We start from the raw sequence: 16,435 nt of genomic DNA, 5'->3' as shown, positions 1-16,435 counted from the left end.
GTTTGGAAGGGAATTTTAAAGGGCATCGAAGGATTCTTTTCTGCATCTGCCATCTTGGCACTGGAAGTCCAAAAGTAGTTTTAAAATGTCAAAGTGCCATTAGATTGTGCAGTCACTTATGTGTGAAATGAGAGTGTTTGTACTGATTGATGATCTCTAAATACCTTTTGAGGTTTTGTAGGTTTAATATTTTTGCTACTATTCTTATAGTTGGGGACAAGTAATAAAAGAATAAGTAGAGCTTTACAATTACTTAGCATACATGTTAATATACAGCGTGTGTATACTGAAGACACAGTGGTAGCCTGAATCTAGGTCTTACTGTCAGTGACTAGGATGCTTAAATTTGGATCTAACAAAACAAAACCTTAAATGTCATCCAGGCTAAATTGCTTTGTGGAAAGTGAAGCTAAAAAGGTTAAATGTTGTCAAAAGTCACTTTGATGGGAGCACTAGTATTTAAACACATTTCCTCTGAATCCAAATCCAGTAAATAATTCCATTAGACTGGAAATTCTTAGAGAATTTTTGCCTATCCCCAGCACTTAGCATAGTGCCTAGCACATAATCAGCAGTTATAAAATGTTTATTGACTGATTGAATGAGTAGTGTAGTCTTGATTCATGTTTAGCATCATATTAAATACGTTTTCGGAAGATTCTTAGTAATAGTTTTAATTTTGTAAACTAAAATCATTCAATGAACTGGTAGTATGATCACATAATGGCTTAGCATTCATGTAATGTCAGTTTGCATGATCTTTAAAAATATTCTAGGAGCAGAAAATTCAACCACATAATAGACTCACCCTCTATTAGACATCCATTAACACTCATGGGCAATAGGTAATTACTCACTTTTTACTTGCACTACAAAAACTGGTTGTCATTCAGATTGATAGACCAACCAATTTGCTCCTGTATATTCCCATTACTTCAAGCTAGATTATATCCTGACATAACTCAATAATATACAGCTATTTTCCATTAAGCAAAATACTAATCAGAAATTTTAAAGTTTAAGCACTTTTAGCAGAATTTAGCTAAATACTGAAGAATTTTTTTTCTTAACTGAAGCTTTCAAAGAACCATGGAAAGTTCACCATACATCATAGAAAATTTGTCAAATGTTCACTCTTGTCCTTCTAGAGATGTTTCAAATCATTTTAGAGTCATTGTTTCATCTAACTTAGTGTGCTTTGCCAGAAAAAAATAACTGAACATTATTATGGGTCTCATTCTTCCCTGTTTAAATTTTCAAACTCAAGTTCTATTCTTCAATAGAGCAAATTGGAAGACAAGATCACATATCACTTGTATAAACATGGTATTCTTCATTCTTTATAACTTATTCCTCACAAGAATGTATGCAAATGTACGCAAATACAGATTAAGGCACAGGGTGGTGATCCTTTACCTTCTGACAATTCAGACACTGTCAAATCACTGTGGGATACATTACTCATTTGCCCAAAACAAACCCCAAATTGTGAAACTCTACATTGTGTTTACTCAGAACAAATTAAGTAAAAAGTTGAAAAAGTCTCTAGTAGCTTCATTCCATCTAAATACCAATCCAGATATTCTGAATAAAAAAACCTATTTTTAGCACAAAAGAAAATTTTATTTTACCTTACATAAAAGCTCCCAATTTACCACAATATTTTAATAATGGTTTCCTTGAAGATTTAACTTAAATGTCACTTCCCTCTGGAGGCTTTCCCAGTATTCATAGTCTATTATTCTCCAAGGCTAGCTTCCATACATTTCTATTTATCTTATATTTACTCATTTATAATTATTGTCCTTTGGGAAGGAGGGAGGGCCATATTCTCACTTTGCTGAGGCATAATGCCCAGAATATAGTAGAAAATAATGAATGAATTATTGTTGAATGTAATAAAGATACTCCTATGTCATTTAAACTAGGTTCCAGGTTAATATTAGGGTTCCTGAGCCTTCTAAGAACTGTTTTCTACAAAAAGAATCTTTATTTTCCTCTTTCTTATATATAATAATTATTTGGACTTAAACACCCAAGGAATAAGAATTTTTTCATGGAAAGTTGCCCTCTTTTGAAAATCTACTAAGTTTTAAATTCTTTCCTAAGGAGAAGGCTTATTAGATACATAGGAACTTGAAAATATACTTATTATGAAAAAAAATTATGTAAACAAATTAGATAATAATACACCTGAAGACAGTACTTTTAAATAATTTATAATTATTAAATAATAAGCAAATAATAATAATATTAAATAATAAGTATATCTAAATAATAATATTAAATAATATAATAATATAATTAAATAATATTAAATAATAATAATATTAAATGATAAGTACATCTAAATAATTTGCTACATTTAATTTTAAGACAATACAAGAAAAGATAGCTAATTCTTCTCTAAGCTTCATTCTCTTTAATTCATGAATCATGCATAATAGTGTTTCCATGTGTATTTTCTCACAAGTATCACCTTCCTCCTATCTGCCTTTATCACTTAGAAACACAGTCAAGTCTAAAATTGAGGATTATCAGAACAAATCTTTCAGTCGAATTGTTTTGACATAATTAAGCAGAAGAGGCTAGGAAGTTATTTGTTGGCAGTTAACTATTTCTTGTTTGCTTTAAATCTCCCAGCAACTTGGCTCAATTATCTCCCCTAACCCAGGCAAAGTGTAAAAGCAAATAATAGCAAAGTTTTCAGCTAGAGAGCTTATTCTCTGAAGCTATCTTTTATATTGAGGTCATCACCAAAAAGACTATATAAAAGAGAGGATCAACAATATTTCTAGTTTCTAATACTCTTGTTTAGGGTATATCTTCTTTGTGATGTGTACTCCAACAGTCACTGCTAAATCTGGCAATAATCTCTTGTTTTTGTTCAGTTGTTCTGTTAAGTCCAATTCTGTGTGAACTTGTGGACTATAGCACACCAATGCTGTCTACGGGGTTTTCGTGGCAAAGACAATGGAATGCTTTGCTATTTCTTTCTTTAGTGGCTTAAGGCAAATCTTGATTTGCCCAAAGTCTCATAGCTAATAAGTATCTGAGGCCAGATTTGAATTTGGGTCTTCCTGACTCCAGGTCCAGTACTCTACCCACTGAGTTACCTAGCTGCCTTCAGCAATGAAGCCACAGTAGACAATTCATTAGTTCTCATTGGGCAGGATTTCTCAGTAGCAGAATTTAAAGTTCTATCAAGAGAAGATGGCTAGAGGGCCTTAACAATTAATAGATTGAATTCACATCATGAAAGGTTTCCATTGTCTCTAGATATTACTCACAAGCAATAAACATGTCAAAAATCCCACTAAACTTGTAGGAATTACTCATATATTAAAGATCAGTTATTATACTTGTGGAGGTTAATTACTCAAGTCAAATGCATACAGAGTAAGTTAGAAAGCTAATAGATCAAGTAATTCAGAGTAATACAACTTATATCAGGAAAAAATGCATCATTTTAATGGGATGTGAGGATATGGAGATCTGTTTATTTTTCAATTAAGCATTTTCTGAAATTTTAGTTTGGGAAGTACACAATGCATATTTAGTTCACATTTATGATTTGTTTCATAATAAACATTTTGTGAAGTTTCTGAGTGGCATAGTATAAAAACTGTTGTTGTTTTCTTCATTCCCTATTCTAAAACCATTTTTCAATGTATTTTTCACTGCCTTCATCTATGCCCCACCTTCTCATTGAAACACTGAGCATGAAAACTTGGATGGATTTGGAGAATGTGATCAAGAACTTTATATATTTTTCCTACTTAATCTTTTGAAAACAATAGTATGGAATATGCTATAGTTATTAATATGGTGGTCTATTTGATTATCCTTTTTACGAGTCCTGTTGAAAGAGGTGAACAGATATGTGAAGTGATTTTTCATCACATGTTTTTGGAACTAAAATCTACTCTGAAAATTCCTTTTAATGCCTGAATCACCATTTCCTGTATTCAGCTGCAATTTAAGTCTTCCAGTTTTATTTATAAGAAGAATGTCAATGTCAGATATGCTTAAGTTCCTCAATTGCAGTAATATTTTGTTGCCCATTAGATAAAGGAGTCACATGTGGAGTGTTCTGATTTTTTCATGGTTCTGTATTCTATTTATGCAGATCCATAGATACTTCTTCCACAGTGTATGCCTTCCACACTTTCTTTTCCACTATATCTTGCAATGTCATTTAAAGAAGGTCCACCAAACATGTTGGGGGACTTTCCTCTAAATATATTGACATTGGAAATCAATGGATTTTGAAAGTTAATTATTTGTGAAAACATTGACATATATATTGAAATCTCAACATGCATTGGAATTGAAAACCAGTCATTAAACTCATTAAGAAGGGAGGAAGAATATTTAAGAGCTTGGTAGATAATGACCACAAGGATCTGGAATTGAGTGCCTTATTCAACTATTCTGAAGAGCAATATGGAACTATGCCCAAAGGGCTATCAAATGTGCGTAGTCTTTGATCCAGCAGTGTTTCTACTAGGCTTGTGTCCTAAAGAGATCATAAAGGAGGGAAAGGGACCCACATGTGTAAAAACATCTGTGGTAGCCCTTTTTGAAGTGGCAAAAAACTGGAAACTGAGTGAATGCCCATCAATTAGAGAATGACAGAATAAGTTTTGGTATATGAATGTTATGAGATATTATTGTTCTATAAGAAATGATCAGCAGGATGATTTCAGAGAAGGCTGGAGAGACTTACATGAACTGATGTTAAGTGAAATGAGCAGAATCAGGAGATCATTGTACAAGGCAATAACAAGATTAAACGATGAACAATTCTAATGGACATGGCTGTCTTCAACAATGAGGTGATTCAGAACAGTTCCAAAAGTCTTGTGATAAAGAAAGCCATCTAGAACCAGAGAGAAGACAGTGAGAACTTAATGTGGACCACAACATAGTATTTTCCCTCTTTTTTTGTTTACTTGCATTTTGTTTTCTTTCTTTTTTTTTTCCTTTTGGATCTGATTTTTCTTGTGCAGCATGATATTTGTGGAAATATGAATAGAAGAATTGCACATGTTTAGCATATATTCTCCCTACTGGAGAAAGGGAGAAGGAGGGGAAAAAATTAGAACACAGGGTTTTGTAGGGGTGAATGTCAAAAATTATCCATGTATATATTTTGAACATAACGATAATTTTACAAAAAGAGGGTGGGAGTTTGCTAATCATTGGGAAATAAACTTAGGCAGAATATCAATGGATAGTAGAATTTCTGTCAAAGTAATGATTAGAAAGTTTAGCAGTCCCTATATAGCCCTATATCTCAAAATCTGTGCATACCCCTGGTCATGTAGTATGACTTGGAATACTAACTGAAAAGTAGGAGTTATTGTCTCAGGGTATCTAGAATCCCAGGCAGGGAATAAGTTTCTTCATATGTGTAGGAAGCAAGCAGAAATACAAAAATTTTGGTGCCCAGCATGTAGAAGCAGGTCCTGGTATGTTATATCCTGGGGCCTTCCAATTATGCTTTTCACGCTGTTCATTGGTAAAATGTTGCTGTGCCTTCATACCTAATATGTTCTCTGAATTTTCTTTGGAATAACCTGAGATTAATTTTTCAAGGACTAAAATATTCCATGATTCACAGCTCTACAGCATCATTAGAAGAATACATACTTAAATGATTTGGGTTTTTAGTCAAGGGAAAAGCTTGGAGTCATGCAAATCAAAGCAAAATGTACTCTCTTATTCAATTTTTATCTATGTCCAATGTCCATTTGTATTATATGCCCAAAATATATGCCGTCATGGATGAGATCAATGAATTGGACAATCCACTGTATATTACATTCTGAAAAAATAAGCATTCATAATTAATTTATTTTTATCCTGTGTTTATATTTAGACTAAATTCATTTGAATGACTATGGATCTAATGAAGGAACTACTATAATGTTCTAGGGCTTGATGAAACTAAGAAAATCATCTACAAATGAGAGAATCTTAATGAACCAAAACAATGGATTTGATGACAAGAAGACATATGCTCAATGTTTTGATGATATGGGACTGTGAGCAGATCATCAGCAATTCTGTACCTTATATTTCTCATCTATAAAATGGAGATAATAATATCTGGATATCTTCTATTATACTTCTCATTGATGAAGAAGAGTTTTGGCTTTAATTGTTTTTTCCATAGAAACTTCAACAGATATTTTCTATCTTTCATTTGTTTCAATGTTCCCAATTTCTCCTAAAACATTCTTATGATGAGCATGTCTTTATTAGTAATCTCCTCAAGATTTCTTTGAAGTTTTCTCCCACACTGTCTTTTGAGGAAATACCCCTTTAAATTTTTCACTATCTTCCTCTTTAAGATATTAAATATAGCTTACATTCTAAACTAATATTATTCTTGACCCCCTTGTCACTTAATTTGTCAAGAACAAAAGATTTTGTTGAGTAGAGCGGTATCTAGATTCTCATGGATTCATGGTAACAAGTTATATATACATGTTTATTTATTTATTTAAACATGTATATCTTATTGACTTGTACCAATTTATATCAATAAATTTATTTAAATAAAGTTTTCTATGAAATGGAATAAATGCATACTTTTTACTTATTTTCTACATTTTTGTCTTTAGTTGTTTCTTTAAACAAATCAGGTTGTAATTATTGCAATTACACAGATCACATTTTAATTTTTGTATTTTTTCCCCTCTAATTTGGTATTGACTTTTATATTTGTTCTAGCAAGTTAGCTATCTAATGGTTCATGGACATCTGATTTGGAAATGACTTACTCACATGTAATCATTTTCCATCTGTTAAAACATAATCAATTTTGTTTTGTGATTTCACTTAATACTTACCATATTTAGTACCTCCTGATTCTTGTCTTGAGGTGAATATTTATGATATTTATTATCTTGTGACTCGTCTTTATAAGCTTCTATTCTGCCCCTTGAAGATTTAAATCCCCTCTTCCATTTCTTCTAACTCTTTTTAACATGTTTTACAACATCTTCTCATAACGCTACGAATTAAAGTATGTCCAGATTTAATTGGGAGACTTCTATTGATTCCTTCAGAATTCTTTTCTTCAGCCTCTGCCTCATATATTGGCATATAAGTAGCAATTATCATCACAGATGACTTTTTAATAAATTATTATAAGCTTCATTGGGATCCCAAGTGCTGCATGTAAAGATGTTTCTTGTTGACTTTGGACACCACAATAAAGCAAACTCCTTCTCTCCTAGAATCTGAGCCAAGCTTCCATTTAGCTGCAATTTCCTCTTGGCTTCTGATTTAGTTTATGTTAAGAATGCTAAGATTGATATGATTCACTACTCCCAGTATTATGTCCTCTCACTTGTCATTATACCAGATTCTCATATTAAGAGAACCATGAATCAATGTTTACAGATGGTCTAAAAGCTATGTCACTTTTTGCATGTTTTTCCTTGTAATTCACAACTTTACATTATCACTAAAAATGAGACTTTTAGCTCATATATTTTTCTTCTTCTGGGTATACCTCATAAAGATCTCTTAGCTCATAAGATTTCTTCATTATGTTTCCTGATTTCACCTTTTAATTATGTCATTAACCTCAACTCTCAGTTTGCGGATTTTGTGAAAGAACTATTCTCTAGCCTTTTTCACATTCTTGGATGGAGTATTCAGGACACTTCTGGTCCTGTCCCAAATTTCTTATGCTAGGATATTGGCTTCCACCTGTACTGATCTGCCTGCCCTCAAGGCTGGGTTGGTTCACTTCCCATCATAGCATCTCAATCAGAGCACTGTTGGTTTTATGTTGTCTAAAAAGTCTTCAGTCATGTTGACATCAAATTTAGATTCTGTTTACCTGCTTTCACAGGTTTCTGACAGAGCTTCTCTCATTTCCCACAGGTTTCTTAATTGTCTTTTTAACAGCCCAGGTTCAAGAGAAGCATTTATTCTTAGTTATCATTGGACTAATAGATCATTATTTCATCTAATATCCTTCTTTGTAACTTCTTTTGTTTTCAAAAATATAGATGAGAGATCTGATCCATTCAATGACTTTTCACATCATGATTTTAACTGGAAATCCTTACTTATTCAATTTTGACAATACATTTGAAATTTACGATGTAATATCCATACAGGAATGTCTAGAGACCTACAATCTGGAGGTTATTCTGCTAAAGATATGAAAATAGCAAAAGAAAAAAAAATAGTTTGGGATTAAAAGCTCTGGAACTTTATGTGGCAGAAATGGATCAGGAATCTGTGATCACTATATATCATACTACCATCAGTTTCAGGTTCAAAATATGATATTTCTTGCCTGTGGTTTTATAAATTATACATATTCAATGTTGGGAGTAGATGTTGATAGATAACAGCATAGTTGACAGATAGATTTGAAATCAAAAAAACTTGAGTTTGAGTTCTACTTTAAAAACTTACTAGCTACATGAACCTGAGCAAGTCACACCACCCCCTCTAAGGCTCAGTTTTCTTATCCATAAAATGAGAGTAAACCAATATCATTGGTTTACATAGTTGTTATGAGGATAAAATAAAATAATACATGTAAAACATTCTATGTATGTTAAAATATATGCCATGGTTACAAGCCATATAAATATGAACTATTATTCTCATGTTATCATCTTTATTGTTATTATATCATTACAATACTCAAGAAAAGAAGTAGAAGGAAAAAAACAACTTTAATGAATTATATGACAAAGACTAATTTTTTGGCATATTAACTCTTCCCTCCAAAGTTAACCATTTGAAATTTGTCTGTCCAAGAATAGCAGTAAACAGTTAAAAATTGATGAAGAAGAACCTAATCCAATGTAAGATGCTATTTTCCCCAAAATAGAATGTGTTGATGCTGAATTGATTAGAGAAAATGATTCCATAAATTTTTATATATCACATAACATAGTCTAGAATGTCTTTTGGAATCTGGCAAGAAACTTAACAAGGAAAGAAGCTTATAACTTAGAGAGTTATAAGTAAAGATTTAAGTATCAAGAGCTAGTGTTTTGTCTCCAAGTGTCTCCTTGAGATATATTTGCCTGTATCTAGTTTTTTTTTTTGTTTGTTTGTTTGTTTTCTGCAACTACAAATTCATAGTCCCACGAATACATGGAAATTTCTCCCATCACATTGTTTATCTGATTTTTTTCAGCTTTGTTACAGATAGATTTTGAGAACTTTTTTTTATAGTTACAAAGTTATGGCTAATACTATGTACTATATAGCTCCATATTACAAGTCTACCATTAAGTAGAACATCTTAAAACAAATGTTTGTATTTGTTTTATAAACATCTTGTTCTTACTAAGTAGAAATTTAACTTAGAAAATGTTTTAACTTTTAAAAAAAAGATTAAAATATGTATTTTACTATTTTTCCAACCAAAATCATTTCCTACAAAAGACATAGACAAATAGATTTCTCCATCTAATTGCTCATGTTCCACACTGAGAGTTGGAACCACTATTTGCAGAATGTATAATTATTTTAAGTGTGCCTCTCAATCACTTGGAAACCACTTGTTTGCTGGATCACATTTTATCAATCTGAGGATCGTCACAACAGAACATGGTCAAATATTAAAAAGAATTTTCTGAAACCATTGTTATGGTACCAAAAATATCAGTGGTTCTCCTATTAAATGAGACAGAGCTTTAGAGAGAAATGTAAGAGCATGTAACATGTGCACTCAATCAGAAGAGTCAGGGGCAAAAAAAAAAAAAATCATATCTCATGGCTTGTGACAGTTTGCCAAGGAACTCCGCTATTTGGTGAATATGAAATGAAGAAGTCAGTGACCAGAAAGAATAGCTTAAAGTAAGCCCTATGGGTCATCTCTGGACATTTCTGCTCCAATCCCCTTTTCTGAAATTGACTTCACAGCTAGTAATATGAAATAAACAGTTACATTTCTTTTCTGATTAACTAAATCACTTATCATTCACAAGATTTGTGTCCCAGTTACTTTGAATATCCCTAGTTGACTCAGTCACTCCCCACACAGTACATTTTCCAAACCTTCCATCATTTTAGTAAACATTTGTGACAAACACCAATTAATCATTATTCTTTCTAAAATATAAGATCCCAAACAAAATATAATGGTCCAAATATGGTCCAGCAAAAGTAAAGTGCAAAGAATTATCATCTTCCTCAATGTAGATTTTTTGCCTCTATTAATGTAGCTTAAGTTTCATTAGAATTTTCTGGCTGTCTCACCACATTGTCAACTTATATTGTCTACTAAAACTATAAAACTTTATATGTAGGTCGTTAATCAAATTGATCAAGATCTTTTGGAATCCTGGTACTGTTGCATCATCCATTATCTCTCCTAGGTCTGTATTACTTGTAAACTTCATGAGATCTCAAAAAGAAGCATGCTAACCATATCCTAACAGAGAATTGATAAAACTAGAGTGAAAACTAAAATAGTCTTTTCTTTGATGAGAACACTCAATACAGGTATTTGTTTCAATTGAGTATATTTGTTGCAAAGGTTTTGCTCATTTCTCTTTTTCAATGGATACATGGGATCAAGTGGAAGAGATAAAAAATAGATTTTTTAAAAAGGATTAAAAAACAAATTTATAAACTTGCTGTCGATGCCTAGATCTAAGAAAATGACAAATTTAACTAAAGAAATAATAAAGCGAGAAGTTTTCCAATGAAGAAATCAAAACTAGTCATACTCTTTAGAAAAAAATGCTTTGTCATTATTGATTAGAGAAATGCAAATACAAAACAACCTTGAGATATCATTTTATACTTATCAGATTGGATAAAATGATTGAAGGAAAAATGTTGAAGGGGACGTGGAAAAATTGGGACACAAATTCATTTTGGAAAATAATCTAGAATTATGCCAAAATACTTCAGGAATACCACTACTAGGTCTATTTCCAAAGACTTTAGGAGAGAAGGAAAAGAATCTATGCATTCTAAAAATGTTTCTAGCAACTCTATTTGTGATGGCAGACAATGAGTAATTGCAAGGATGCTCATCAATTGGGGAATGGCTGAATAAATTGTAGTATATTATTGTGATGGAATATTAATGTGCTACAAGAAATGATGAGCTCAATGATTTTAGAAACACATGGAAAGATTTATTTAAAATAATGAACAGCAAAATGAACAGAACCAAGAAAATACCAGATGTAGTAATGGCAATGTTGTTTTAATATTTGAGTAAAAAAGTAATTTTGACTATTATAAATAACTAAATTATAAAAGACATATAAAGAAAGACAGACACTATCTGCATCAAGAGAAAGAACTGATAAATAGAAGTATGTATAGAACAATTGTATATACACACATATATTTGCGTCTGATGTAATCAGCTCTAGGTAGGGAGGGAAGGGAAATATATATATATATATATATATCAATTTTCTTGCGTCTAAAAGTATACATAACAGATTTGCAGTTAGTGTGCAATTATCTTTTTATTATACTATGTTATAGAGATGCTTATTTTATTCCATAAATTTAAGATCAGGTTTGATATGATCATGAAATCAGGGAGGCAGACTTTTTAAAAATTAGAGAAGAGAGATTTGAGAAATGAACACCTTGAGGATAATTCATGGGAAGAACTAGATACAGTGAAAGACTTGTCAGAGTGGCCTTAAATAGTTAACAGAGAGGTTGGAGAATCTGAATAGTATAGCATCAAAGAAACCAAAGAAATAGAAACTAATAAGTTCCCAAGCACAAGAATAGTAAAAGAAGTTAAGTACATCAAATGTCATTTTCATAAATGGATGCACCAAATACTGTAGATCTATAATAAGTTTTCATATTAATTCTTCATGTTTTAGAGGACAAATAGAAATTCCTATAAATTAGGTTCTAGCCTGTTGCATTGACTTGGTCTGAGGCTTTGGTAAATAGAATTATCTGGATTTAGAAACCACTGGGTACAGGTAGGTAGATGACAGAGAAAATAATGATCCATTCCATTCATGTTGACAAAAAATGTTCATGTTAATGAAAAAAACAAATGGTCTGTCCATTTAAAAAAATCTTAGTTTGGGGGTCATATTCTTGCCTAGCATTTACATTAAGCTTCTTTAGAGGAAAAAAAATAAAGTTCTATAAAACAGTGTTTAATGTCATGGCTGATTGAGCAAGAGACAATTACTTTACCTTATTAAATCCTTTGAGAGATTAAAAAAAAAAAAACTGAGCAGCACAGGTCAATTGTATGTGTGTGCACAATGCACAAGAAATCTCTCTCCTGGTTGACATAGGTCCTTGAATCTCATGGGTCATAGTTTTGTAACAACTTACAAATCCACCTTACTATTCTTTCATACAACAAATACAAATATGTTTATTTTATTTGCAAGGATCTTGAAGGATTTTATCAAAATAAAAACACACTGCTGAAATTCAAGTGTACTGCATGAATGGCTTCTAATAATCTTGCCATCCCATTTCCTGCCCCCCCCAAAAGTAGATTATTTTGGCAAGTAATTTGTCTTGAACCTTTGGTGGTTTCCCTTACTCGATGTTAATAACCATTCCTTTAATTTTATATTTTCAAGTTTATTCCAAGAACCTAACCCAAACATCAAAAAAGTAGCTTAAAGAATCCATCTTTTTTTCTATTTAAGAAAAAGGGGAGAAGAACATAAGGTGGTAGAAATGGATAGAGAATCAGCCTTAAAGTCAAGAGAACCTGAGTTCAAATCTGTCCTGACACTTGACATTAGCTAGTTGTGTGAACTTTGGAAAGTCACTTAATTCCAATTACTTCACACATAAAAAAAAAAAGAAAAGAAAAGAAAAAGGGGAGTGGGATTTGTCAGTCTTCATGAAGTAGATACTGCTATATGAGTTTTAAAAAATCACAAATTGGAATTCAGCAATCACATCTGAAAGATTCTAGGATTACAGATTTGAAACAATAGTCATCTATTCAAAATCCCATTATCTTACAGATGAGGACACTGAAGTCCAAAGGAGTGAGATATGTTGCCCATGGTCATATAGCTTTTAAGTGGCAAAGTAAAGTTGGGAATTGAATCCAGTTCCTTTGCCTACAAATCAAATACTATCTACATTCCCAAAATCCTTTTATTACCAATATGCAATCCAAGCAATTCTGATGAATTAAACTCCTTAATATCAAACATTTGCTCTTATTATATCTTAATTTATCTTTGATTTCAAGACCCTATTAACCAATCTATCTAACCTTTCCAGTATTAATGTTTTAGTCCTTAGTTGAAGAAAGAGAACAAAAGAATAACTATATTCATTTGAGTACCTCTGCCTTCTCTTTACCATCTGTTATCATTTCATTCTATCTAAACATCCAACTTCTTCCTTTGAGTTGGTTGTCCAACAATATAATCCCTTAATAATAATAATATAGTTCTCCTTTCATTAAGCCTCCACCAAATTCCTTATACCATGCTTCCTCATCAGAGCACCCCAATTTATCTTCCATAAATCTAAAGGTTCACTTGCCCTTGCCTTCTCTTTGTTATTTTCTTTCATTCTCTAGACTCTTGATACAGATGATTCCTCTCAAGATCACCACAAATCTGTGCCCTTTTGAAGGATTTCTTCCATCCTCACAAAGAACATTTTATTATCTCAGATTATCTGGTAAATTGAAAGACCTTCCTATATCTGTTTCATCTTCACAAGCAGAGAGTCAACCCTGAATCCCGTGCACATATAGCAGTTATATGGTTATGGAAAAAACATAGTTTATTCTTAGCAAATAATTGGAAAATTCTACTTACCCTTCAATTTTTTTTGGAATAGACAACATTTATTCTCTGCAGTTCTTGCTCTAGCTCTCTGTCTGACTGTCTTATTTGCCAAGCTTATTTGTTGTTCCATGGACACTCTGAAAGTATAATATAATTGATATAAGCAAGCCTTGAAATTAGGAAGACACATACTGATTGTGGGTTGGCTAAGTCACTTAAACTCTAAGTGTTCTAGAGAGCTTATTGCACAGAGACTGCAGAAAAGGTGCTGATTTGAATGAATTGTCCATAACAATGAAATCAGAAGTTCAATTGTTATTCTTATCATCACCTTCCTGGGAGGTTCAGGGAAAAGAGGAAAGGAAGGAAAGTAATAGAGAGGTTAGAAAAGGGAGAATAACAGAGATGTAATATTCCTATGCTTTGTTTAAAAAGAGTGGATGAAACAAAGAAAATCAGCATATAAAAGCAAGGAATCACAATAATAAAAATTAATCTTGGCCCTGATTGGGAATAAAATAATTATTAGCAAATGAGCAGGACAATTCTCATTTTCTATTCTCTTGAGATTTTTTTCCAAAAAAAAATCTGACATATAGATATAAAACGGTTCAGTTCTCAGAGTGACAAACATCTAAGGCTTTATTCTAGTGGTAAACAGATGTGTCATACTGTCAACCCATTAGGGACTTAGAATTCACAATGACTCAGAGTTGTTGGTTTGTTTATTTTTCCTTTTTAACCCACTGTCTACCATACTAACCATATTAATCACATCTTATGTTTGTGCTTAGAGACAAATAGATGGTACAGTTTATAAATGCCAGACCTGGAATCAGGAAGAATCATCTTCATCAATTCAACATCTAATCTCAAACACTTACTAGCTGTTTTAACCCAGGAAGTCATTTAACCCTATTTGCCTCAGTTTTCTCATTTATAGGAAGTAAATGGCAAACCACGCTAGTGTCTTTGCAAACAAAAGAAAAGAAAAACAAATGGGGTCATAGTTAGATATGACTAAAAATACTAGTGCTTTGATTTTTTAAAAATATAAATATATGAGGCAGCTAAATGGCACAGTGGATAGAGTATCAGTCCTGTAATCAAGAGGACCTGAATTCAAATGTGGCCTCAGACACTTTACTACCTGTGTGATCCTAGGCAAGTCACAACCCCCAATTGCCTTGCAAAAGTAAGAAAATGTAAATATTATGTTTACTGCTATCAAAATTTACTTTGTTAAATTTTGACCTTTTGTTCATTCTTGATGAAATTCTTGGAGTTTCCTGTAGTTTATTAAATGGGACTTTCTATAAAGTGCTTATTTTGTTTCTGAAATTTATTGTGCTGTCATAGTCTCAAAACTATGAAGTATATTTCAAAATGTATAGTGGATAAATAGAATATTTTAAAGATTTATAATACCAAATTGACATATTCTTTGGCAAGTTTGAGATGCAAGACAAAAATGTACATTAAAGTTTTGCCTGAAATATATATTAAATTTAATTTACATTGGACTAACAATTCCAACTAACAATATAGTCAATGGAGTCTAATAGTAAATCAACAGTTTTCTTAAAAAAAATTCATGCAAATGTAAGGTCATTCATTCTTTTCCTTATGTAATATGTATTAATCTAAATCATTTGCCTGAATAAATTCAAAGCATTATGTATTAAACCACCTATCTCAGTAATTGCTCTAGAAATAAATATGTATATTAAAGAAGCAAGAGCTCTGTTAGTCTATACAAGACTGTTCATGAGGTTAATAATTGGAGTGCTAAAAGTAGTCAATTATAAATCTCAATATCTTTAAACTGGATTGTTTAACTTAACTGTGAATTAATATAAATGTGAATTAAGAGGAATCTACTTCTGTTGAAATTATTAAAAGACAGAAACCATCTTTCTGATCTTCATTTTTATACTCTAACTTTCAAAAGGATTTGATAACCCGGGATTCCTCACATTTGTTTCTTTTGTTCCTCTAAGTACTAGTTACCCCTACATATGAGCTTCTCATTTTTGGATGGATAGAATTTCCATTTCTTAGCCCATAAAAGACTTTTCTAGTCTATTGAACAGTTAACAGTGCAAGTATGGCAGAATTAGGAAATCTGGGAAGTAAAGCACTAAACAGTAGAAAAGAAATGTATAGTCCTCTTTGAGAATTACCCAAAGATTAAGTGTTTAGAATCATACCATTTAGCTCCAGTATTGTCTGATGAATTGCAAATGCTTTATGACCTACCCCTAAATTACAGAAAATGAAGCTGGCTACATTTATTGGCATTGGAAATAGGTATTTTCCACATGAAATTTGTTCCAGTAGGAAGATCTCAGTTTCTTGCTAGAAACAAAAGAGAAATTAAAGGAGAAATAAGTCTCTAAATATAAAACCCTTTGCTAAACATACTTTTTTTTTCCCTGGTTTACATATCCTTTAGAGATTTTTAGGATGAGTTGCTCATGAAAATCTCCATGGATTGCTTAAAATAGTAAATCAATATCTTGCAAACTTCATGGCCTCCTGGGTGAAATAAAACAGATCCTCTTGACTTATGGAAGTAATTCTTATGCATCTCGCTTTAAGAGTATGTCTACAAAGCAGCAAAAAAAAAAAAAAAAAGCATCTTGAAAGAAATGATTTCCCATTCTATG

This window comes from Sminthopsis crassicaudata, chromosome 3 (genome assembly GCF_048593235.1).
Source record: "Sminthopsis crassicaudata isolate SCR6 chromosome 3, ASM4859323v1, whole genome shotgun sequence".
NCBI lineage: Eukaryota > Metazoa > Chordata > Mammalia > Dasyuromorphia > Dasyuridae > Sminthopsis > Sminthopsis crassicaudata.
This window is presented reverse-complemented; position numbering follows the sequence as displayed.